At 41.4% G+C, this 25,509-nt stretch overlaps 1 long non-coding RNA gene across 1 annotated transcript in view; it reads left to right on the top strand.

Annotated features, from left to right (window-relative positions):
• The window catches only part of LOC129501961 (uncharacterized), a 53,572-nt gene extending 29,952 nt beyond the window's left edge, over positions 1-23,620 (top strand). The window contains exon 4 of the long non-coding RNA XR_008662860.1: positions 23,327-23,620. This is a non-coding gene — a long non-coding RNA (uncharacterized LOC129501961). The remainder of the gene's footprint in view (positions 1-23,326) is intronic.
• Positions 23,621-25,509: the final 1,889 nt, after the last annotated feature.

Raw genomic sequence — 25,509 nt, 5'->3', positions numbered from 1 at the left:
CATTCCCAAGAAACTGCTCAGTAGCATTAGGGTCTTGAGGGTTCAGGGGTGAGGACCACCTAGGATGGCCAGGGCCCAAAACATGGCTCTTACAAGTCCAGTCATATTTCAGTGGCTTGGGCCAGCTGTGGATTTGGAGAATCTCAGAAGTTCTTCCATCTGAAAGCAGATCGGGGTCATGGAAGTGGAGAAACTGTTTGGAGGAGCTAGTGACTCCCCTCCCCCACTGTTTCTCAGGCCTGTCTCTTCCCTTTATTGTCACTGTTTGCAAAAAAAATTAAAAGTCAGAAAGGCTCTTTTTGCATTCTCTTTTTCCTGAACGTTCATGTCAGCAGGTTCTCTTCTTTTCCTGAACGTTCGTGAGCCACTGATGTCCTCTGTTAAATGCACTGCTTTCAGGGCTGACTTTCAGGCTGGATTAAAAGATATACGGTCCTGTACAAGCATTAACTTGTGGCCGTGCCCTGCATTTTTAAAGGCGCAGAGAGCTGCTGAAGTATGAAATGACATATCTTTCACAAATGACTGATCTCATTTCACTCTAAAAACTCTGGACTCATTATTTATGTGGAGGACCTATCTCCTCATTAGAAATCTTGGAGAGAAATTTCCAACCTCACCCTTATAGTTACATATTTTTGAGATTCTATTTCTGTTACTCACAAAAAAAAATTTGCAAGCAGAGTATTATGGATATGCTCTGAAAGAAGATGAACTATTCCAATGAGTTATGGAATTGGTACTATCAGATATGAGTTGATCTATCTCCTTGCCTATTATGTCCTTTCTTCTTTGGTATGTCTGTCTGTGAGGCTAATATTGGGTATGGAAGCCTGCTAACATATGATTCGGTTGGCCTTGGCTCTCAATTTACAAACTGAAAAATTTGTAGCAGCTCCGTTCAGAAAACATGTGCCTATGTAAGAAACTGATCGTGTTGGACTTATATATTCCTGAGTGAGACAGATGGTCACTGTATAGCACAATTTGAGGTTCACAGTAAAAAGAAACTACCTAAATTTTAATACTGTTAGGGTCAGATTTGCTACCTTAGCTCTTATGGTGTTAATCTGAGACTTAAGAAGTAAGTAAAATCAAATGTAGAGTAGCCCAGACAGAGGAGACAGTATCCTGAAATGGAAACTGCACAGCATTTAGAATCTTAGCTCTGCCATTACTCATTGTGTGTCCTTCGCCAAATCGCTCACCCTCTCTGAGCCTCACTGAGTGGCTCATTTCTAAAATAAGTTTAATGGTATTCCCTTCATAGCTTGTGGCAAGGATGAAATGAGACAATATTAGTGAAAGCACTGGTTTCTCCTTCCTACCTCTCTTATCCTGGGGCTGTAAGCTCACCTGAGCCTGCCCAAGACTTCACCTGGTGATGCCACCACAGTTGTGTCCCACCGTTAGCTCTCCTTGCCTTTCTCTTGTCCTTTGGCATTTTACAGTGTGTGGTTCCCTCTTAATATTCTTGAGCAATCTTGTGTTTGCCAGTCAAATTATGGGTAGAAAATGAATATGCACGGGACGCCTGGGTGGCTCAGTGGTTGAGCATCTGCCTTCGGCTCAGGTCATGAACCCAGGGTCCTGGGATTGAGTCCCACATCAGGCTCCCTGTAGGGAGCTTCTCCCTCTGCATGTGTCTCTGCCTCTCTCTGTGTCTCTCTCATTAATAAATAAATAAAATCTTTAAAAAAAAAGAAAGAAAAAAATGAATACCTACCATTGAGGAGTATAAATGTGGGGAGGGAGGATGATATGCCCATCACCACATGTGTGGTGCACTGTGCACATGTTAATGTTTTAAGACAGCCTCCAACCCACTGAGAAGCTTGGGGAGCCTTGACATTTTACCTCTTCAGCCTATGATGAGTCATCAACCAAAAGCAACAGCCTCAGGCCCCCAACCTAGAAATGCAGGGATGTGGGATGGAATGGCACAGAAGTTAAGGGCTTGGGCTCTGGACTGCCCACTCAGGAATCCCGCTCTGTGTTTGTCCACCATGGGACCGTGGACTTTACCTATGTCTCAGCCACCTCATAGATGAAATTGGAATATAAATAATACTTTCTTGTTAAGTAATTAGTGTTACTATTTGTTACGGACTAGATGTTTGTGTCCCCTCCCCAAAACCATATGTTAAAATCCTAACCCTCAATGTGATGTATTAGGAGGTGGGGCCTTTGAGGCATGATTGGAGCATGAAGGCAGAGCCCTTGTGAATAGGATTAGCGTGCTCATTAAGAAACCCTGGAAAGCTCTCCTGCTCCTTCTACCAAAATGAGAAGACAGCTATTAGCCAAGAAAAAGACCTTCACCGGGCACTACTAAATCTGCTGGCATCTTGATGTTGGACTTCCCAACCTCTAGAACCATGTTATGTAAGCCACCCAGTCTACAGTATTTATGTTGAAGCAGCCCCAACTAAGACAGCATCAGTATTATTTGAGCTTCTCAGTCTTGGGAAATGAACTCATTCAGAACAGATTCTACTGGTTATAAGGAACAGAAGCCACTCAAGTAAGGGCAAGTGAAAGAAGGTTTTGAAGAGATAGAAGAGAATCCCAGGGAAATGTAGTATGAGAAGTATTGCCAAGCCTCATGGGAACTGGAAAGTCATCTTTCTGTCTCTGTCCCTACATGAGTATGTGCACACACACCCACATACACACACGCACAGAAAGACACAGAGAGGTTTTCTTTGTTGTTTGTCTTTGCCTTTGGCCCATCTCCACACAGCACATCAGCATCTTCTCCTTCTCACGGCCTCTGCTTCCCCATACTACTTCAGCTTCTATGTAGCATCAGCCTGAGAAGGGCTGGCTGTGCTCCTGACCCTACCGGGCCTCTGGCAATGCCCCCATGGGCACTGCATTTCCTAGTTCTAGAGAGGAGATGGCTGAATTCTAGAGAGGAGATGGCTGAATTCTGGTTAGTTTATGGATTGGTTTGGGGTGGTTCAGATATGGTGTCCCTGGTGCAATCAGCTGTGAGTGTGGGTCACGTGGTTCTAGAATCACTGTGTCCCAGGCATGAGCACAGTAGGCTCATTAAGCTAGAAGAATGAGTTATACCTTAAATACTTCATCATACAATCTTACTTCAACTGTAAAAACTATTACATTTCAATTTTCATAGGAAAAAAATTTCAATAATATATTACTCATTTTTCCATGTTTTATATGTTTTTTTCCTGATAAAAGAAATACATACATATTTTATAACTTCTACAGAATACACAAAAAAGAAATTAAAAATATAAATGAACCTTGATCTTCCTACCTAGGAATTAACCTGGTTAAATTTTTATATATTTCTTCTTTTTTTTCTCTAGTGATCTTTTCATGGTTGTGGTTATGTCATAATCATTATTTTTGTAACATGGTTTTTCTTGGTTTGAGTTCTCCTGAAACACATTCTGAAATACAGATGTAGGAGAACATACTTCATTTTTAAAATGACTTCCGGAAATACCAGTAAGAAAGTAGGGAAGAGATACAGGGAAGGGAAATGTTCCAGTTACTGGGTAACAGGTTACTCCTTAATGGTATAAACTAACAATCCTTTTATTTTGCATAAAATTTTGTGCATCAGGAATTGGGGGCGGGGGTGCTCAGCTCTGAGATCTGAGCCTGCAGGCATCTGAGGGTCCTGCTGGTTGGGATGTTCCAGATGGCCCATTCCCATGGCTAAGGGTCTACAAGGAACTCAGTCGGGACGGTTGACCAGAGCATCTGCATGTGGACTCTCCAGTACAGCTGCCTCTGTGTAGTCAGACTTCTTACCTGGTGTCTGGTTTCTCCAATAGTGAGAGTCCAAGAAAACCAGACAGAAGCTAGGCCTTTTATGCTCTAGCCTTGGAAATCATTTAGTTTCCATTCTGCCATATTCTTTGAGTCAAGGCTGGCCCAAGCCCCCAAGGGAAGGGGACATAGACCTTACCACTTAATGGGAGGAATGCCAAAGAATTTGGGGCCTTTCAAAAAATCACCACAGGAAGGAAGTAGATAGATTGTATATAATTAATCCAACTGGCATTCTGTAGCAAGGGAGCTGAGTTTTACTGGGGAACTCTTGGAAACTGTAGAAAACATCTCAAAATTGTCCCCAAGGAAGGCTGAGGAAGCTGAAGTATTTAACCATCCACTTCCCGTTAGTAATTGGTTGGGCTGGGAATTTGGGGAGTGAGTAAGAATTCCCCTAGGAATTGACAGGCATTCCTTTAAGCCCTGACTTCTAGCATGTTTCCTGGTCAGGGGAAAGCCTCTGGCAGAGAGTTTCACGTGACCACAGCAAGCAGCCTCTCAGGAACAGAGAGATCTGTGCAGAGATGAATGCCACAGGGTTCTGAGGAAGGTGCCAACCATATCTCCTACAGCATGGCTTACACATTTATCCTTGTCATTAAATAATCTTTGTGACAACTTCAATGGTTACATGGATAGTTTGTTGTTTAATTAACATTATCTTCAGCATAAAGCAGAAGGCTGAGGGAAAAAAAAAATCACACCACTGTGTCAATGAATGTCAATACATGTTCTCTACCTTTAGACCACCAATTTCTCATCCTTCTGATCTTATTAGTTGACTCCCTCTCTACACCAAACTTTCACCTCTCTCCTCATGATCCCTTTTAATTTGCATCGCTTTACTTTCAGCGGGTGACCTAGTCTTTTTCAGTAACAAATGGAAGTCATCAGAAATGACTAACCTCAACTCTGGGCTTTCCTACCCACCCATTGTTCTACATTGAATCCGTTTCTCATTCCCTTTGTTCCAACCTCCTTGAATGTTAGACCAGCTCTCATTCTCCCCTTTTCCACCTGGCACTAACCCCCACCTGAGGTCTTCCCGCCTCCTCTTCCATCTTATCTGATTATCTCTCAACCTCTCTGTTCCTCCCTGCCTTCCTACAGCCGCAGCCAGTGCTTTCTTTGGGCTCAACTAACATGCCCCTGCCCCTCCAGCATCTATCATCTCTTTCTTCACTTCCCATCCATTCCACAATCCATGGCATTTGAGTCTCCACCCCTGCCACTCTCCCCAAACTGTGCTTGCCATGGTCAATCACCAATGGCCAACTCTGGGGGATGAGCTTTAGTTCCTGGCCCTTAGACTCCTGCTGCACTTGAGTCCACCAATAGCTCTCCTCTTGCTTAAAGCCCTCTGTCCTCCTTACTTCATGACTCTGTCCTCTCCTGACTAACCACACTTTATGAACATTTCTTCTCTCTCTCTTTTGTTAGCCACCTTCCCTTGGCTAGACTGAAATACTACCATTGCCTATCTGTTGCTAGCTTTCAGTGTACACTTCTTTCCTAGGTGATCTTATCCTCTTTCATGGCCCCAATTAGAAGTCTGCAATCCCTTATCTGAAACCCTTAAGGCCAAATGGCTTCAGACTTCCAAATTTTTCAGATTTTGGGAAGGTAATAAGGAGCATATACTGGAGATTATATACTGATCCCAGAAGAGTCTGGGACAGCACCTTGTAGTCGAACACATGAATATCTCTGTAACGAAACACAGAAATATTCACACTAAATGGGATTTTTACAGGTGTTATAAATAGTTCTCATGTATGTTCAGGTCAGGTTTTGGTGTCAGAAGAGATCAGGTCAGGTTTTGTCACTAAATGAATTTTTAAAAGACTTCTGGGTTTTAGTTTTTTTGTTTTGTTTTGTTTTAATTTGGAAATTGCCCTTAAGGGATTGTACCATCTATGTGCTGCCATAACTTTCAAGTCTATTTCTATGCCACAGCTCTGTCTGGAGCTTTAGGCTTAGCTGACCAAAAGCCTGCTAGATACCTCTACCTAGAGGTCTTACAGACATACCATGCTAAACTCATCAGAAACAGAGTATGGTCCCTCTGTCGAAGGTCTGGTCCCTTGAGAAACAGACACTGAAACAGCCATCTGTGTGCAGGGAATTTCCTGGGGAGTGCTCTAGGGAACAGCACCTGGAAGACATGGAGAGAAGTTGAAGCATTTCACAGACACAACAAAGGTCTCTCAGCTGGTCTTCAGAGAGCTCTGGGGCTGAAATGGTCTTCCAGAGTTCTTTCTGAATTGAGAAAAGGAGTTTAGCTTTTGTGCCCTTTAATCAACCCATCAATGAATGAAGGCTGCCCCTGGCAAGGGGCCGTAACCTCAAGCAAAGTGGCTCCCTTGGGCCAGAGGGGACTCAGCTGCGAGCCCTCTGCTGCCATTACTCCTGGAGGCTGCGGGGATGATGGCTTCTGTCTTGAAAGCTGTGCACCATAGTATTCACAGGAAGCCGTCTTCCCGTTTCTGAGTCTGCCAGCCACTCAGGCACCCAATTTAATAGCTTCTAGTCACCCTGGACTCATCTCCATTCCTTACAGCTTCCACATCCAGTAACTCACCATGTTCTGCCAATTTAGCCTCCTAAATGTAGTTCTAAAATCTGCCTCATCCTCTCCACTTTATGTTCAATGTCCTAATTCAGACTCACACCATCTCTTTCTTGCCTGGTTTATGGCAACTGCCACTACCTGTTTTCCTTTCTTCATTCTTTTCCCAATTACATCCGTCTTCTGTATATGCCACAGAGTGAACTATCCCAAACTCCAATCTGGACAGGCATTCCACTCTAGAAATCTTCCAATGGTTCACCACTGCCTACAGGATATACCCCAAGTTCTTCCACCTGTTATACAAAATCCTCTGGGATCCAGTTCCTGTCTAGCTTCCTCAGTCCCCATCCTGACACTTATTATGTGGTATCCCCTGAACCACAACTCATTTTCCTCTTGCCTTCTACACCACTTCTTGTCTCCATGCTTTTGCTCATGTTGTCCTCTTTGTCTGGATGCCCTCCACCCCCCTCAGCTCATCCTTTAATACTTGACTCAGTTATCATTTGCTTGGGGTACCTTCTCTAACTCCCTATCCCCAGTCCTGGTTGTATGCATCTTCTTTGTGCATTTATAATACATCTTCTACTGCACTCAGCACCATTAACATTTGAGCTGTTGCTGCTTTCTGAAAATCAGGACAGTAGTCTCATCTTTTCACCCCTCTCTACCTGGCACAGAGCCAGGGACATAATAGGCTCTCATTAAAGCTTGTTGAATGAATCAATATAAGGTTATAATATAGTGTTTAGTAGTGTTTCATGTGTACGAGGCACTATGGTAAGGGATTTGTATACATCTTCTCATTTTATCCTTAAACAATTTTATGAGAAAAGTACCTTTATTCCCATTTTCCTGAAGAAACTGAGGCTCTGAGGGCTTAAGCAACCTGCTCAAAGTCATACTGTTAGTAGGTGGCAGAGCTGGAATTTGAATCCAAGTATGCCTCACCCCAGAACGTGAGTTCTTAACCACTGTGCCTACAGCTTCCAGGAGCCCAAGAACATCATCTTCACAGCCCTGAAGCCGCAAAGGCTCTTGGGAAGACACCTAGTAACCCAAGGCTTAGAAGTCAGCGTTTGATCCAAAGTTCAGAGCATACTGTTTTCCCCACATTAAACTTCAATGGTCTCCTACTGAACATTGAATAAGATCCCAGATCTGAAAAATGGCTCATCAGCACCTGAACAACATGTCCCCATGCCTTTCACCATATTCGTGTCCTCCTGCTGCACTGTTCTGGTCACACTGTCATGCCCTCCACAACTTGAACACTCCAAAGTCTTTCTAGACTCAAGTTCCTCACACATCCTTTGCCCCTGTCCTTTTGCTCATGTCTATACTCTTCCTTTCCACTTAGCTATCACCCACTTATCTCACTTAAACGTTACGCCTTCATAAAAGGATTTTTGAAGTAGGTCCCCATTAGTATCTTGCCTTATCTCCTTATTTCCTTCACAGCATTCATCACGATTTGCAAGTATTTTATTTCCTGTTTATTTCTTTCTGCTCTTTCCCCTAGAATTATAAGCCCATTAGAGTAGGGTCAGTTTGTGGTGATCTGGCACCTAAAACAGTGAATGGTTAAATAGGTGTTAAATAAATATTTGTTCACAGTTTTATACCTAGAGAATAGCTATTATTTAAAACAACAACACAGAGAAAATAAGTGTTTGTGAGGATGTGGAGAAATTGGGACCCTTCTGCACTGCTAGGTGGTAGGAAAGTAAAATGGTACAGCTGCTGTGGAAAATAATACGACGGTTCCTCAAAACATTTTAAATAGGATTACCATATAATCCAGCAATTCTGCTTCTGGGTATATTTGCAAAGGAGTTGAAAGCAGAGGCTTAAAGGGCTATGTGGACATCCATATTCATAGCATCATTATTTGGAAGAGCCAAAAAGGAGGAGAAACCTAAATGTCCACAGACAAATGAATGGATAAACAAAATGTGGTATATACATAAAATGGAATATTATTCAGCCTTAAAAAGGAGGAAGTTCTGAAACGTGTCACAAGAGATGAATTTTGAGGAAATTTTGCTCAGTGAAATAAGACCATCAAAAAAAGACAAATACTGTATGGTTCCACTTATATGAGATACTAACAATAGTTAAATTCAGAGATAGAAAGTTGGACAGTTGTTCCCAGGAGCTGGAGTTGGAGGCAATAGTAGGGAGTTATTGTTTAATGGCCACAGGATTTCAGTTTGGCAAGATGAAAAGAGTTCTGTGGATGGATGGTGGTGATGTGATGGCCGCACAACAGGGTGAAAGTACTTAATGCCACTGAGCAGTATGCTTAAACATAGTTAAGATGGTACATTTTCTGTTGTGTGTATTTTGCTATAATTAAAAGAAAGAAAAAAAGAAGGAAGGAAGGAAGGAAGGAAGGAAGGAAGGAAGGAAGGAAGAAAGAAGAAGAAAGAAAGAAAAATGAAGAAAGAAAGAAAAAGGAAAAGGCTGTATATCTGTTTAGTAGTACTCTTGATCTGGCTCATGGTCCAGTACCCTCTTATTTACATGTGCTGGCTCCTATCAGAATACATGCTATTAATTAAGCATTACAGAAGAGAAAATCTCTTTTCTCAGATGAGGAAATCTAAGACATATCATAAAGGGATAACACTGACTTTAGAAACATAAGAAACTTTCAGGGTTTACTAAAATCCCTATCTTCTTTATCAATCAGGGTGAAGATCCAGTTAAACAGGCAGGCTGCCCTTATTGCCCTGGGTGGTTGAGGGTCAGGGGAGGGAGCTGTCACTGGAATCTTCATTATACCACACCTCATTCTAAAAGTGAAAGCACTCAGGCTCAAAGAATGACTTTCTTAAGGTCACCTCGTGATAGATATGGGACCGCCATGGAATTTATGACCTAATAAACCTTCTACCCACGCATCAGTAAGAAAAGAAAAAATTAATCTACGTCCGGGAAAATCTGCCACAAACAGAACATCTAAAGAAAGTTTTGTTATAAAAAGAGGATGATATGGCCAGCTTCCACAGAATTAACATTCATCAGGAGCTTTTGTGCTATGAACTTTGCAAGTCTGACTCATCACATGTTACAAAGAAAACAATTCTAAGATCATGAGTTTTCTTCCTGCTTTTGTCCTAATGATCATCAGAGTTTATGGGACACTTAGAAGCTGAAGCAGAGTTTTAAAGTATAAATGTTTAGTTAAATAAAATAACAAAGAAAATTGTTTTTAAAAAAAGATGCTTAGAATTGCATCCTCAAACATTTTTTTTAAATTAAGAGACTTGGAGACAACGTTATAGACTCCCAGAAGTTCACAAGATGGAACTTCAAAAAATTAAACACAAAATACTGAAACTTCAGGGGAATAAAGCAAGAATGGTGCTCCTCCCTCCCCACCACTAGGATATAATGCAGAATAGCATAGTAACTAAGAATCTAAGTTCAAGAATCAAAATTCTTGGGTTCAAACCTGGCCTCATCACTTCTTAGCTGTGAAAAATTGGGCAATTGACCTCACCTGTCTTTCTAAGTTATAGTTTTCCCATTTGTGACATGGGAATAATTGTACCTACTTCATCAGGTTGTTGCAAGAACTGTATAAAAGAATATATACAGAATACTTATCACATTGCCTCTCTGGTAAATACCAGGTGCTCAAAAAATGCTAGCTAGTAATATTATGGCATAATTTATTCTTTTTACCACCAGAGGTGGTTATAAAGCCATACTAAATGACTAATTTCTCCCAGTCGTTCTGACTGACATTGCCTATTGATCTGTTGACACCAACTGAAGTCTGAGTATTATGACAATGTACAATTATAATGTTGCATGTTAGGTGAAAAACAGTGAATGGTCATGCTTAATTTGATAAAGGAGCAGGAGGAGGAGGGATAAGAGAAAGAAACAGAAGAGGAGAGGTGGAAGGAGAGGAAGGAGCCCAAAGGTGGATCTTTCTAGGGGTGAGGAAGACAGGATGTGTCAGTCTGCCACCATAGTGATCCTGGGATCCACAGCTGGCTACATACTGGAACAAGGAAAAAAAAAATCAACGGAAACCAGTTTCAATGATTAATACATATAGGATATTATCCTACTAAGGATGCCAACATTCAGGAAAGGATTTCCTTGAGGGATCAGTTACCACCTTCTGTCTGAAATTCACATGAGGGAGGGGCTTCCTCTGACTCCACCTCTTAATTTGGCTGCTTCATTTGGTGGACACAACAGTTTGGTCTGGTCTGTGACCATCAGGGTGAGGACTACCCCAGGTCTCTAGGAAACTCCTACTTAATTCTCCTTCGAATACCAGCTCCCATGGATACCTCCCCCATGTGCATAAGCCAGAGACTGAAGGATATGGAAATAGCCCAAGACTGGCCCTTATCATCAAAGAATTTGCAGTCTTGAGGTGCATGTGGAATTGTTTACATATTATTATACAATTGGCAGATTTCTCTCTGGTCAAGTGTGTTCACACAAACAGAAGAGTTAAAAAACAAACCACTCCCACTATTCTTCCCAAAGAAGAAAGTGTACTATTTACATCACTTATGGCAGTAGCAGAAAAGCAGGATGAGGAAAACCAAGCCTTTGATGTGCATGTCCTGGAATTAAAATTAAGTTGTCCCAGTTTGATATGCCCATCATTAGCTACATTTAGAAACAGCCTGCATTTTGCTGGCAGTAAAATTGGCTTTAAGTGTTTCAGTTTCTTATTTGGGGACAGCCTTCTGAGGCCCCTTCTGCTTCCCTGTGGGGAGGTGGGAAGAATTTTCCCACTGGTCATGGTTTCCTTTACTTTATTCGAGAAATAAACAAAAGCAAATCTTGCTCATACCATCAAGTTTCCAGTTTCCTAATTCCTCTGGCTGAGGTTTGAACCAATTCTCTAGGTTCTATTTCCTTCTTCGCCTCCCCTTTCTGTGCCACCAATGTTGCTACTTCTAACAGTCTGTTATAATTATGAAAGTTTTGTCAACTTTTCTGGTAGATTTCTTGGATTTCTTGTGGTTCTTGTGTGGAAAGGATTCTGCATGTGAGATTAACTTGCGTATGTAGTATGTTCCTTATGGGAAACAACTTAATAACCTCTCTTTGAAGAACATCATATTCAGAAACAGAAACCTAAAAAATCTGAGTTCTAGTATATTCCAGGATTGGTGATCTAAGCAGGAATTGATAAACTGTCAGGACAATACGTGTTTACTTGACAGATTCTTTTGCTAATCTAGAAATTTTCCAAATTGGAGGATTTGATAATTAATTCTTTTACAAGAATACTACATATAGGGGTGCTTGGGTGGCTCAGTGTTTGAGTGTCTGCCTTTGGCTCAGGTCGTGATACTGGGGTCCTGGGATTGAGTCCTGCAACAGGTTCCCCGTGGGGAGTCTGCTTCTCCCTCTGCCTATGTCTCTGCCTCTGTGTGTGTGTGTGTCCTCATGAATAAATAAATAAAATCTTTAAAAAAAAGGAATACTGCATATAATGAGTATTTAATATTAGATTCTATGTTGCTTTAAGTTATAGCTTATGTGCTGTGTAGCTACTAGTAAAATAAAAGGCAAGTGGTTTAAATTAAGTTCACCATTATTCTGTAAAATAAGTTAAAAATATATCCTGAAAAATCAGAAGGTCAAGTCTAGTCATATTAGTAATTGACTGCAACGGGAAGATAATAGAGATGTGCTAACATCATAAAGAGAGGTGATCTGAACCTCATGTTTTACAAAGGGAGGAAAAGAAATCATGTACTCATTAAGTGCTTACTATATGACCACACATGGATGAGTTCTTTACATGTGCTGTTTTATATGATATTCTCAAAATGTTGCGAGACTTCCATTACCATGACCTGTTTATGTAAGAAGAAATGGAGAGGTTAAAGAATTTACCCACAGCTACATGGCTGGAAAATGATGAAGCTGGGATCCTTACCATTCAGATTCCTTAAGTATATCTTTTTGCCACTAAACCATCAGAGATATAGGTATATAAAGTAATTTGGTTTTCCTTATATTAAAATTTACTGTGCACACCTGTTAGAATGGTCAAAATCTGGAGCACTGAAAATACCAAATACAGGCAAGGCTGTGGAGCAACAGAAACCCTAATTCACTGCTGGTGGGGATACAAAACAGTAATGTCACTTTGCAAGACAGTTTGGTAGTTTCTTACACAATCAAACATGCTCTTCTCCCATGATCCAGCAATCATGCTCTTTGGTATTAATTCAAAGGAATTGAAGACTATGTCCACACAAAAACTTGCACATAGTTGCTTACAGCAGCTTTCTTTTTTTTTTATTTTTTTTTTATAAATTAATTTTTATTGGTGTTCAATTTACCAACATACAGAATAACACCCAGTGCTCATCCCGTCAAGTGTCCCCCTCCGTGCCCGTCACCCATTCACCCCCACCCCCCGCCCTCCTCCCCTTCCACCACCCCTAGTTCATTTCCCAGAGTTAGAAGTCTTTATGTTCTGTGTCCCTTTCTGATATCTCCCACACATTTCTTCTCCCTTCCCTTATATTCCCCTTCACTATTATTCATATTCCCCAAATGAGTGAGAACATACACTGTTTGTCCTTCTCCGATTGACTTACTTCACTCAGCATAATACCCTCCAGTTCCATCCATGTTGAAGCAAATGGTGGGTATTTGTCGTTTCTAATGGCTGAGTAATATTCCACTGTATACATAAACCACATCTTCTTTATCCATTCATCTTTCGATGGACACCGAGGCTCCTTCCACAGTTTGGCTATTGTGGACATGGCTGCTAGAAACATCGGGGTGCAGGTGCCCCGGCGTTTCATTGCATCTGAATCTTCGGGGTAAATCCCTAACAGTGCAATTGCTGGGTCGTAGGGCAGGTCTATTTTTAATTCTTTGAGGAACCTCCACACAGTTTTCCAGAGTGGCTGCACCAGTTCACATTCCCACCAACAGTGTAAGAGGGTTCCCTTTTCTCCGCATCCTCTCCAACATTTGTTGTTTCCTGCCTTGTTACTTTTCCCCATTCTCACTGGTGTGAGGTGGTATCTCATTGTGGTTTTGATTTGTATTTCCCTGATGGCAAGTGATGCAGAGCATTTTCTCATGTGCATGTTGGCCATGTCTATGTCTTCCTCTGTGAGATTTCTCTTCATGTCTTTTTTACAGCAGCTTTCTTTGTAATTGCCAAAACTTGGAAGCAACCAAGGTGTCCTTCAGTAGGCAAATGGACAAATATACTGTGGTACATCCAGACAATGGAATATTACTCAGCACTTATAAGAAATGAACTACCAAGCCATGAAGACATGAAGGAAACTTAAATGCATGCTACTTACTGAAAGAAGCCAATCTGAAAAGGCTACTCCATATTCTAGTGCCAATGCCAATGCAGGGGTGAGGATGTCTTCCCCACACCAAAAAGCATTTCTCCGATACTAGCTGGGTGTCTTCCAGCTCAACCCAATTCTGACACCATTTATCTAAAGATAGCATCAGTTCCCACGGGTTAAGGGCTCAGTCCTTCAAGACTGCTCTCCCTGCCACACACACACTTCAGATACCAGTTGCAAGTCTAGGTTGTCCCCTATACTTCTGGCCAACTGACTGGATTAGAGGTTCCAAAACTCCCTTCCTTGGGGCTGTTAATTTGCAGTAGCAGCTCACAGAACTCAGAGAAACCTTTTACTTAATAGATTGCTGGTTTATCATAAAAGGATATAATTTGAGAACATCTAGACATAAAAGGTACATAAGAGAAGCTGTGGGTAAGGGGACTCGAATTTTTCATGCCCTCAGAGTTTGTCACTCTTCCAGCACCTCCACAAATTCACCAACCTGGAAGCTCTCTAAAGCCCATCTTTTGGGTTTTTATTGAAGTTTCATTACTTAGGCACTACTGATTAAATCATTGGCCATTGGGGATTGAACTCAATCTCCAGACCCCTCGCCTCTCTCATGGGGAGTGGGGCTGAAAGTTCCAACTCTAATGCCAGAGTTGGTTCCTCTGGCAACCAGCCCCCATCCTTTTGATACATACTTTTGGTACAGTCCAAAAGTCAACTCATTAACATATCAAAAGACACCTTTGTTGCTCTCACCACTTTGGAAATTCCTAGGGTTTTAAGATCTCTGCCAGAAACTGGAGGAAGACCAAATATATGTTTCTTATTACAAATCACAATATCACAGCTACATACTATATCATTCCCACTACATGGCATTCTGCAAAAGGTGAACTATGGAAATAGTAAAAAGATCTTTGGTTGCCAGGAGTTGGGAGTGGAGAGGGATAATTGGGTGGAGCATAGATTTTTAGGGCAGTGAAATTATTCTGTGTGATACCACAATGATGGGTACATGTCATTGTACATTTGTCCAAACCTATAGAATGTACCCCAAGAGTGCTAATGCAAACTGCAGAGTTTGGGTAATAATGATGTGTCAGTATAGGTTCATCAACTGTAACAAATGTACCCCTCTGGTGGGGGATGTTGATAACAGGAGAAGTTATGTATGTGTAGGGTCAGGGTATATGAGAAACTTCTGTATCTTCCCCTTAATTCTGCTATGAACCTAAAACTGCTTTGAAAATTGTCTTAATAAGAAAATTGCTCTCTTATTGGATAACGGACAGCTCAGTGTCAAAATGGGTAGGTTTTATTACCTTGAAGGACTACAGAACTCATTTTAAGATTCTATTATTAGTGTGCATACAAGTAGAAAAGAAAGTATCTATTGTTTATTCTTCATTGAAGAATTCTAGCCCTGTGCTCTCAATGTAATGGGTGGTTATGAATGAATGAAATCTAAATAGTGTCTCTGTTTAGATTATTATTCCCAGATCTGAGTGCAAATATATTAAAAGAAATACTATATTTATGGTTGTCATTATTTATGAAGTTTATTGGTCAATTAGGTTATGAAAATTTCATTGTATGGGATCCCTGGGTGGCGCAGCGGTTTGGCGCCTGTCTTTGGCCCAGGGCGCGATCCTGGAGACCCGGGATCGAATCCCACGTCGGCCTCCCGGTGCATGGAGCCTGCTTCTCCCTCTGCCTGTGTCTCTGCCTCTCTCTCTCTCTCTGTGACTATCATAAGTAAATAAAAAAAAAAGTTTGAAAATATCATTGTAACTCACATTGATGCTCCCTTTTAGAACAGAGCCATATTAAAGATGTGGCTTTGGGAGCTGCTTCATGTCCATGGAAGCTGTGTGACTTTGGAGAAGTCATTTAACACTTCTGAACCTTAGCATCTTCATTAGTAAAATGGACACAATTCCTTATGATCCTATAAATAAGAAAGCTGGGTAGATGATGATGATGATGATGATGATGATGATGATTTTGTCTTTTCATCATCAAAAACATTTGTTTTGATAAAGTCTATCATAAATAAGTCAGTAGAGGTTCCACTCAGGCACAAATGCATCTGCAAAGATCCCTGTGCCATACAAGCAGTGAACATCTGATTGATAAGCCATTTCTTATCCTAGTCAAAGCATACACCTTGCATGTTTTTTCTATTCATTGATTGCTTCCAAATCCAGATGATCAGATAGTCCTTAATTTCCCAGGTAGGCTCAAAACAGTTGGTTCACACATTTCAGGATCTGTATTCCTCTTAAATTCCAAGTAAATCACATGATGAAGGAAACCCAGCAGGTGGTAAACTGGCTGCCCTTGAAGATGCCCTTGAACTGTGGCTGGAGCACCTGCTTAGTCTTCTAGCTCAGCTTCCGCGTAGCAATGGCTAGGACGGCACAGTGGGCAATAGATGGTTTTTGATATCCATCTGGTAGGATCTGTGCTATAAAAGTGTCAGCTCCTTAATACATGATATGTCCCATCCTACTGCCCAACCTGTTCTTTCATATGCCCCGTTTCTACAGTCCGTGGGCTCCAGCCAGACTACGGCTGTGTTCACTGACCTTCAACCACACTCAGCATTTCTACTCCAGGCCTCTCCCCCTAGAATGCCCTTGCCACAGCCACTTGTCAGCTCTCTAAGAACACCATGTTTCTTCGGGCCAAGGCTATGCCTTGCCCCACATCTAGCACATAGCCTGGTATGTAATATGAGCTCAACAAATATTTTTCTTTTCAGTTTTTTTAAAATTTGTTTGTGAGACAGAATCAGCATGAGGAGGGCAGAGGGAGCTGAAGAAGTACTCCTCACCAAGCAGGGAGCCCAACATGGGCTCATTCGCAGGACCCTGGGATTATGACCTGAGCCGAAGGTAGATGATTAACTGACTGAGCCATCTAGGCACTCCTCAACAGATGTTTTTTGAGTAAAACAAAATTAACAAAAAAAGAGAAACATAGTGAATGGAGGAGAAGATGCCAATGTCACCTGCTGGTGCCCAAATGTGATGCTTCCCTACTTGGTGATGCCAGCCCCTTCCACACATACATTACATGTTGTCTTTTTGAATAGTTATTAAACCAAAGGAGTATCTTGAAATCCTGACTATTCAGAACTCGGTGTCTATGGAAATTCTTAAGAATACATCTGCAGGAATACTCTGTGCAAACAGAGTTTCCCCAAGAGTTCAGGCACAGGCCACCAAATCTGTGGGTCTAGAATGTATGTCTAACCCCATGTATGCATTTGCTGATTAGCCACTGTGTGTGGGACACCACCCTAGGCTGCTAGCTACTATCTATTTAACCCATCATGGTGCTAGGGAAATAGTATCACTCATGTAACCCCAGGGAGGTAGGTATCAATATCTACATTTTAGAAATCACTGAATTGGGTGTCATGGAAGGTAACTCAGTTGTACAAGATCCTACATGGTTAAGTGGCAGAGTAGGGTTTGAACCCAGGCTTTTCAGGTTCCAAACTCATCTACCTTACTTCAGGAGGATGACTTTGCAATATAACTGAAGAAACTATTCTCAAGAAACAATCACAGATCATGATGATATATGACAAAGTGCTAATTTTAAGCACCAATGAAAGTTGCTGATTTCTGCTAGTTCTCTAAAGCAGTGACTGTGATGAACTCACCCACATCTGAAAACAAATCAATGATGAGTAGTAAAGTGTGTATTTTTGGCCAAATCCTATGCAAGTTGCCTTTAGATAGATCAAACAAACAGGTCTTACAGTTATCTGTGAAATAGGTATTATCATCAATACACTTAATTTACAGAAAAAGGAAACTGGCATTAATACTGATAATATAATTAGAGGCATGTTGGCATGTTTTTCAAAACGTGGTTCAAAATGTGGCTACAGGGACCCCTGGGTGGCGCAGCGGTTTGGCACCTGCCTTTGGCCCAGGGCGCGATCCTGGAGACCCGGGATCGAATCCCACGTCGGGCTCCTGGTGCATGGAGCCTGCTTCTCCCTCTGCCTATGTCTCTGCCTCTCTCTCTCTCTCTCTCTCTCTGTGTGTGTGTGACTATCATAAATAAATAAAAAATAAAATAAATGTTTTAAAAAAAAAGCAGTTTTCTTCTCAAAAAAAAATTGTGGCTACAACTTTTGGGATAGGCTCTTCCCATAAGCTTGCTACAATAGGAAGGTATTAGTTGGAGTCATGGTGTCCATCATCACTCCCATTTGGTGACAATGGACCAGAGAATGAAGCCAATATAGTGAAAAGCTTGGTAGATACATAGGAAGGGACTGGCCCCTGGTGATGTTTGAACCTCTGAGTGTAGCTGTGCCTGAAGCTAGGCCTCCTTTTGCATTTGTCCTGATTTGCTTAATTTGGTATGAACTAGTTTTTTGCCACTTCAAATGAAACAGTAACTGATGTAGCTATCACATGCTAGGGGCTTACTCTGTGCCAGGCTTTTCAAGTATATTAGAATATAAACCTTATGGGGCACCAGAGTGGCTCAGCAGTTGAGCATCTGCTTTTGGCTCAGGTCGTGATCTCAGGATCTTGGATGGAGTCCCACATCAGGCTCCCTGCGGAGAGCCTGCTTCTCCCTCTTCCTATGTCTCTGCCCCCCTCCCCCGCCCCGTGTGTCTCTCATGGATAAACTAAATCTTTAAAAGAAAAAAAAGAATATAAACCTCATGATGTCAGAGATTAACTTCATTTTTATCCTTAGCACTTGCTACCACTCACTATACTACATAATTTGTGATTAAATTGGCTTGCATATATCCCTATTCCCCATAGAAGGTAAGCCCCTTCTGAATGTCTGTCTCATTTATTCCTTCATGTCTGGCTCTGAGTGCAAAGCCTCACGGGCTTTCTTAGATTGCTGAGGATTTCTGGGCAGAGTGACCTGACAGGATCTGCTGTTTTGACAAAGTTACTCTGTGTTGAGGAGTGAACAAAGGGGAGCATGAAGAGAGGAGAAGGGAAAGTAATTTGGAGGCAATGCAATATCCAGGTTGGAAAGATGGCAGCTTGAGCCCAGGTAGTAGCAGGTGACATGGGAAAGTGGTCTGATTCTGGATGTATTTAGAAGTAAAATCATCAAGATTTGGTGAGAAATTAGATACGGAGATGGAACAAAAGGGAAGAATCGAAGATAACTTCAGGGATTTCACTTCATTGTGCAGACATCTCTGTCTCCTCTATAAGTTGATTTAAGGGTAATCACATTTTCCTTGCCAGTCATTGATTTCGGGATCAGCATGTGCCCCTCATTATAGCCAATAGGAAATGACAAGTTAGCTCCTGAGCTTCTCCATGAAGGAACAACAGAAAGAGAGTCACCCTCTTTTTGCTCTGGATATAGCTGCTCCTGGATGTGATGCCTGGAACAGGTACCCCATCTTACTATCAGCCTGCAGATTAAGCCTGGGGATGGGTAGGGCTGAGAGATGGGAAACATCAGCATCCCTAGGGACATCAGTGAGCCACTGAGTCAACAAAGTCTCAGTCTGAACTTCCTCACAATGAGATATTATATTCCTGTTCTGAAGGACAATTTGAGTCAGGATTTCTGTTGCTTACAACCTAAAACATCCTGATCCAAGACCCTCTTTTGTAGGTTTTACAGATTATCCTTTTTAGAATGAAGTACCAAAAATTTAGAAATGTTTCCAGTGTGTCCAAAACAATATATCTTACATTATAACACTCTTGGCTAGTGGAAAAAGATACGGTGGGAGGAAAAAGCCTGGATAGGAAACCAACCCCACAGTTATAGTAGGAAACAAATTATATGTACATTGATTTATGACATGAAAGGAAACAAATCAGTTGAGGAATTGTGAGCGCAGAGCTATGGTGCCCTAGAGCAGCGTTTTTCCAACTGCAATTTGTGTGATCTGCTGGTAGGTCACATAAACAACTTAGTGAGTCTAGACTAGCATTTTAAAAAATGGAATAGAACAAGTAGAATAGGGTAGAAGAGTAGAATAGAACAGAACAGAATAGAAAATATTAGAGTACATAATAAGAATTATTATCTTGTTGAAATTTTGTTTCAGTTACATATTTTGACAGGTGTCTACTGAGTCATCATGTAAAATATTTGCCTTATGGTGGGTCATGGCCAAAAGGATTTGAGAACTACTGTCTAAGAATGAACTGAGACACTGATCAGCCCTCTTTACACACAACACTCAAAATCCTAGTACTGACTGGTCAATTTGCTCTAAATATACAAACTACACCTAAGACTTTTTCTAATGAAAAATATTCTCACTGGGGCACCTGGGTGGCTCAGCAGTTGAGCATCTGCCTTTGGCTCAGGTTGTGATCTGGGGTTCTGGGATTGAGTACTACATCAGGCTCTCTGCAGGGAGCCAGCTTCTCCCTCTGCCTATGTCTCTGCCTCTCTCTGTGTGTGTCTTTCATGAATAAAAAAATAAAATCTTAAAAAAAGAAAAATATTCTCATCATGTGACTATACTAACATGTTTCTTCTCAAATTAATATGGTGCCCCAGTTACAGGGAAGCAGGAACACATCTGGGTCACCCAGCTGAGCCCCTGTGAGTTCCCTGGGTTTCAGACTGATCTGCTCTGTGGAGCTTGCTCTTGTGTTCTTTCCCCAGAGTCTCCCTGAACACCATCTTTGGTTTCTGTCTAATTCTTGCTTCTTATGCTGACACTGGAGGGGGAGGCAAAAGAGATTTATTTCCATAGCATTATTGGTGAAAGTGCCCTCAAAGTGGTGTAGATTCATATTATTATTTTTTTTAATTTTTATTTATTTATGATAGTCACACACAGAGAGAGAAAGAGGCAGAGACACAGGCAGAGGGAGAAGCAGGCTCCATGCACCGGGAGCCCAACGTGGGACTCGATCCCAGGTCTCCAGGATCGCGCCCTGGGCCAGAGGCAGGCGCTAAACCGCTGCACCGCCCAGGGATCCCTAGATTCATATTAAAGCTCAATATTTTTTAATTCCAAGGAGATTAAAAGTTGTTCCACAAATTTCAATTTCCAGGGCAATTAGAGGTTCATGAGGAGTCCCATCATGGAGCATGTATTCCTGTCAAGCAGCCCACTTATTCCAAACGTTTTTAGAAATCATACCAACCCATGATCTGAAAGGTTTGATAAGTTAAAGAGTCTGTGTTCCGTGCTGATGGACAAATGCACTAGCCTCCTGTCCTTCAGGAGACAAGTCTGTATGCTTCTCAGAGGTCCTTACATCTCAGAAATTGAATCCATACTGCCAGCAGCTGGGGCTTGAAATACACACTTCTATTGACTTTTCCTCATTCTGTGTCCCAGCTTCCATTTTCCTTCCCTCCTGCTCTTTGGGATAACCTCCCCAGAAGAACCCTGCATCCAAATCCTTGGGCAGCACTCTGCTTTTAGGGGAACTAAAAGATAATCTAAACTAAACAGAATCTAAGTGACTTAAGGAAAAACACATCTAAAGAAATTATTTCATGAACTCAAACAAAGCCTTCGCCATATGATATACAGAAATGTTTTTAAAAGAACAGGAAGGGATTAAGTAATAGGGAGTGGTCCTTGGGAGTCACTCTTGGAAGAACATAAGAAACTGAGTTGGAAACTTAGAAATCAGTAGCAAAATTTAGCAATCTTACAGACAGAGGCTGGTTGTCTCTGAACCCATTTCTTATCTACCCACTCAGGAGCTGAAAAGGTCCCAAAGGGGATGGGCAGCAGTTGAGAACAGTGAAAATGTACCCCAGGGATACCCCCACACCCAACCTTCTCTGCGGAGAGATCCTGGCACATGCTAGCTACCTTGTTATACTAATACTAGATTATATCTCCAGGTAAAACAGGGGAACTGAGAATGTGAAAGTCTATTCTGGGGAACAGTCTTTCTCAAAAATAGACATCCAAAAGAAAAAAAGAGGGGAAAAAGCAGAAAAATACATGATTTTAAAATTGTATAAACATGACATTGCTTTGCTTTAGAAAAATCTTCACAAATTATAAGAAATTCAGAAGGCAAGTGAATTAATAAAAGCTCTAAGGTACAAAAATATATTTTAGTGTCAAAACTCAGGATCATTTTCAAATAGTCACAGAAATACACTTTGCTTTACCAAACCAATGCTTTAAAAAGCTCCTTAGGTAAATTGGCCTGGTAAAAAGTTAAAAACAAATGATAATGTGTGGTGTTGATTATTTTTCAATTAATGAATGCCTAAAATAGTATGTTATTGGGAACATTTAAAATACCTTCCTTGCTTCCCTTTATATTACTTGGAAAGCAAAAAATAATTTTTGAGTGGCAAATCCTTGTTCAACCTTCTTTTAGAATATCACAAATGATGCTTTAGTGATGCCTGGATAAATGGCATGCTCCCTCCCTGACAAGTACTGACAAAGTATGACATCCAAAGGCTGAGAACCTACAATTTTTTCTATATTTAACAGTGGTCAGACCCTTATTAGTGTTGATTCAGGTTTTAGTTTCTAAATTTCGAGAGAGCTGTACAAGAGTTGGCCAAGATCCAAAGAGAAGCAACGGAAACCATTAAAACAATGGAAAAGAAGATCCACTAGAAAAAAATTAAAAACATTGAACTGGCTTTGCCTTGAAAATTGCAGACAAGGACTGATTTAATAACTTTCTTCGAGAACAGGATGGTTTATTTGGAGGAGGATGCTAGCTGGCTTTTTTCCATCTCTATAAGAGATGAAAACCAGACAAAATTGGATTAGAATGCAACCAGAGAGTTTCTTTGACCTAAGGCAGGACTCAGCTGCAAAGGTGATTAAGCTCTGTCATTACCATCACTGGAGTGCTTTGAAAATATGTTCAACAACCATTAGCTATGGGTAGTTTAGGCAACTCGCTGGAGAAGGAAAAGCCTTTCAACTCTGTGTTTCCATGTATTTGAAATCTCAAATGCCAGGTTAAAAGGGTTAGTCAGAGTAAAGGGGAGACCAGATTTCCCACACTTGGGAACAGGATCACCAAGTATATCATCTTTCATTCTGAAACTGGAAAGACTCAACATCTAATGAATGATATTAGCCATATGCTAAAGTAATGCAACTCTAAGAGATGACATATATTACAAATGTAACCAGTCTTTCCCAAGTTTCATAAAGGAATTCATGGAAATCGTGTTGAATCAGATTGAAGAGAAACTGTGATTTAATAATATTCATTTCACATCTATTGAACACCTGCTATGTGTCCAGCAGTGTGCCAAGCACAGGATTGCAAGTCAAACATGACATGGTCACTGCCCCCTGGCAGTTTACAATCTGGTGAAGAGAAAGATATGTTACAAGCTAATCCTACATTAGGGAGAAGCACAGGGTGCTGTGGGAGCACCTGAATGACACCCCTCCTCCACAAGGGGTGTTCTGAGAAGGCTTCCTGAGAAGAGGCCCTGATGAGCTTTGGAAATAGAGTAGGTATAAAATTGGTACAGGAGGAATTTCTTACAGAGAAGAAAATGGGTGCTAAAGGAGGACTAATAATAGAAGAATACCAAGAATGAGTATGTGCCAGGCACTGTATCAGTGCTTAATCAGCATGATTCTACTTAATCATCATGATCTCCCTCATTTATTCACTTGCAGACATTTGAGCATCTGCTGTGTTCCAGGAACTGTGCATACAATGATGAGTGGAAGAAAAACAGATTCTGCTCTCCTCGAGCCTGGCCCAATAATCAAACAGTCATGGAAGATGGATGGAAAATAAAAGGAAAGTTGTTAATTACAATATTTGTAATTTCCTTCACTCTTTCAACCTTCAAAGAGAATTCTGCCTTTGTCTTCTAAGCTTTTCTGATCTCACTCCCTCTGCATGATGCCAACAAGAATTTTTTCTTTGTCAGCTGAGTTCCTGAGCTGTCGTGATGCCAAATCTAATTAACGGGGAAAGAGCAACTAGACTTTAGAATTAAGGACAAGCAACAGTTTGTGCAAAAAAAAAAAAAAAAAAAAAAAAAGAGGGAGACATAAATTATTAAAAATAAAATTAAAATGTTTAAACTATTGCTTTTTATAACTTTCATTGACTACCTTATGATATCTCAGGAGCAGTTCAATGCACCTTGCTAACATCATTGCTTATAGTTCTCCCCCAAACATTGGGAGAGGTTTGACTGTATCCCTACTTTACATACATGAAAACTGAGACATAGAAGTTAAAGTAAACTGCAGTAGGTCACAGAGTTCATAAGGGGTGCAGCCAGAATTCAAAACCAGTGGTGTGACCCCAGAGCACACGGCGGCAGCAGGAGAGAAGGTTCTTGGGCTCTAATACAAAGTGTGATTGAGAGCAAAAGGAAGGGCAAAATGGATGTTCCAAAGTGGAGTGTAGATCATTAACTGGATTCCCTTGATATTCTCTGGCTGATTTTAGCAGTAAATGGAATTGCTTTTAATTATTCACCTCATGTCTCTGAGAGTGACCCTGTGCTGGGACGGGTCTCATGGACCAGTTTTAATGTGGGACATGGAATACAGGACTGCAAACCATGCTGTACTTTGAGGAAAAATATAGAGAACTCTAAGAGCAAAGGCAAAGGCCTGTGATCTGGCCTATGGGGTCGGAAAAGCTCTCCTGAGGAAGTCAAGTCTGAGCCTAATTAGGTGACTAAGTGATGGGTGAACTCCAGGCAGAGAGAAGAGTGTGTGCAAAGGCACTGAGGTAAGGATAGAGAAGGACTTTGAGGAAGTGAAAGAAGATATGGAGCTGGCGCACCAAGAGTGAGAGGGAGATAGTCTGGTGAGGTAGGCAGAGAGACAGATCATGGAAACACTGAATGAGGGCCAGGTTTGGGGGGTGTTTATTCAGATTCCTCTGTCATGAATGTGAATCTGTCTTCAGAAATAAGGATGCGTCTACGGCCATGCCACCCTGAACACGCCTGATCTCGTCAGAAATAAGGATGCTCCTTTCCTCCAGGTATAGGTAGAGCACCTCCCACATGATAGTCTTATGACTTGCTTTGGGAGAAGGTAAGAAAGTCTTTCCTACACCTGCCATTTCTCAAATTCCCTCAGCTTAAAATATTCCATGTGCCAAGGTGCCATATTTTGGGGTATTGCATCCTGAACTTCAGCAATAGGGATTCCAGAGCCAGGCTGAATCCCACCCAGCTCCATCCCAGGTTTGAAGCCCAGCACCATTTCTCATTAGTTATGTGCCTTTGGGAGAGTGACTCATTTCTTTGTGCCTCAGTTTTTCTGATCCAGTAAATAAGCTAATAATACTTAATACATATATAGGGTTATATGAGGATCAAGTAAATTAACATAAGAATATCTGCTGTTACTATCACCAGATGAGTTCATAGATGGAGATTTTTTTTTCTTTTCTTTTCCCTTTCCTTTTTTTTCTTTTAAGTAGGCTCCATGCCCAATGTGGAGCCCAACATAGGGCTCAAAACGGAGCTTGAACTCACAAGGGTGAGATCAAGACCTGAACTGAGGTCAAGAATCAGACACTCAACCAACTGAGCCACCCAGGAGCCCCTGTATAAGCAAGATTTTATAGTGGGGGAGATAGATAGGTGAAGGAAGAAGCAGTATTCAAAAAGGGTGAATGTGGGTAGGTGAAGGATGCTCAGAAAACTACTGGTTTTCCAGTTTGGCTGAGGCAGAGGGTACATGTTAAGAACAGAAGATGTAGGGGCACCTGAGTGGCTCAGCAGTTGCTCAGTTTGTGATCCTGGGGTGCTGAGATCAAGTCCCATATCAGGCTTCCCTGCAGGGAGCCTGCTTCTCACTCTGCCTATGTTTCTGCCTCTCTC

The sequence above is a fragment of the Nyctereutes procyonoides genome, unplaced genomic scaffold (genome assembly GCF_905146905.1).
Source record: "Nyctereutes procyonoides isolate TBG_1078 unplaced genomic scaffold, NYPRO_anot_genome, whole genome shotgun sequence".
NCBI lineage: Eukaryota > Metazoa > Chordata > Mammalia > Carnivora > Canidae > Nyctereutes > Nyctereutes procyonoides.
Note: the sequence above shows the minus strand (reverse complement) of the source record. Positions and strands in the feature narration are given on the sequence as shown.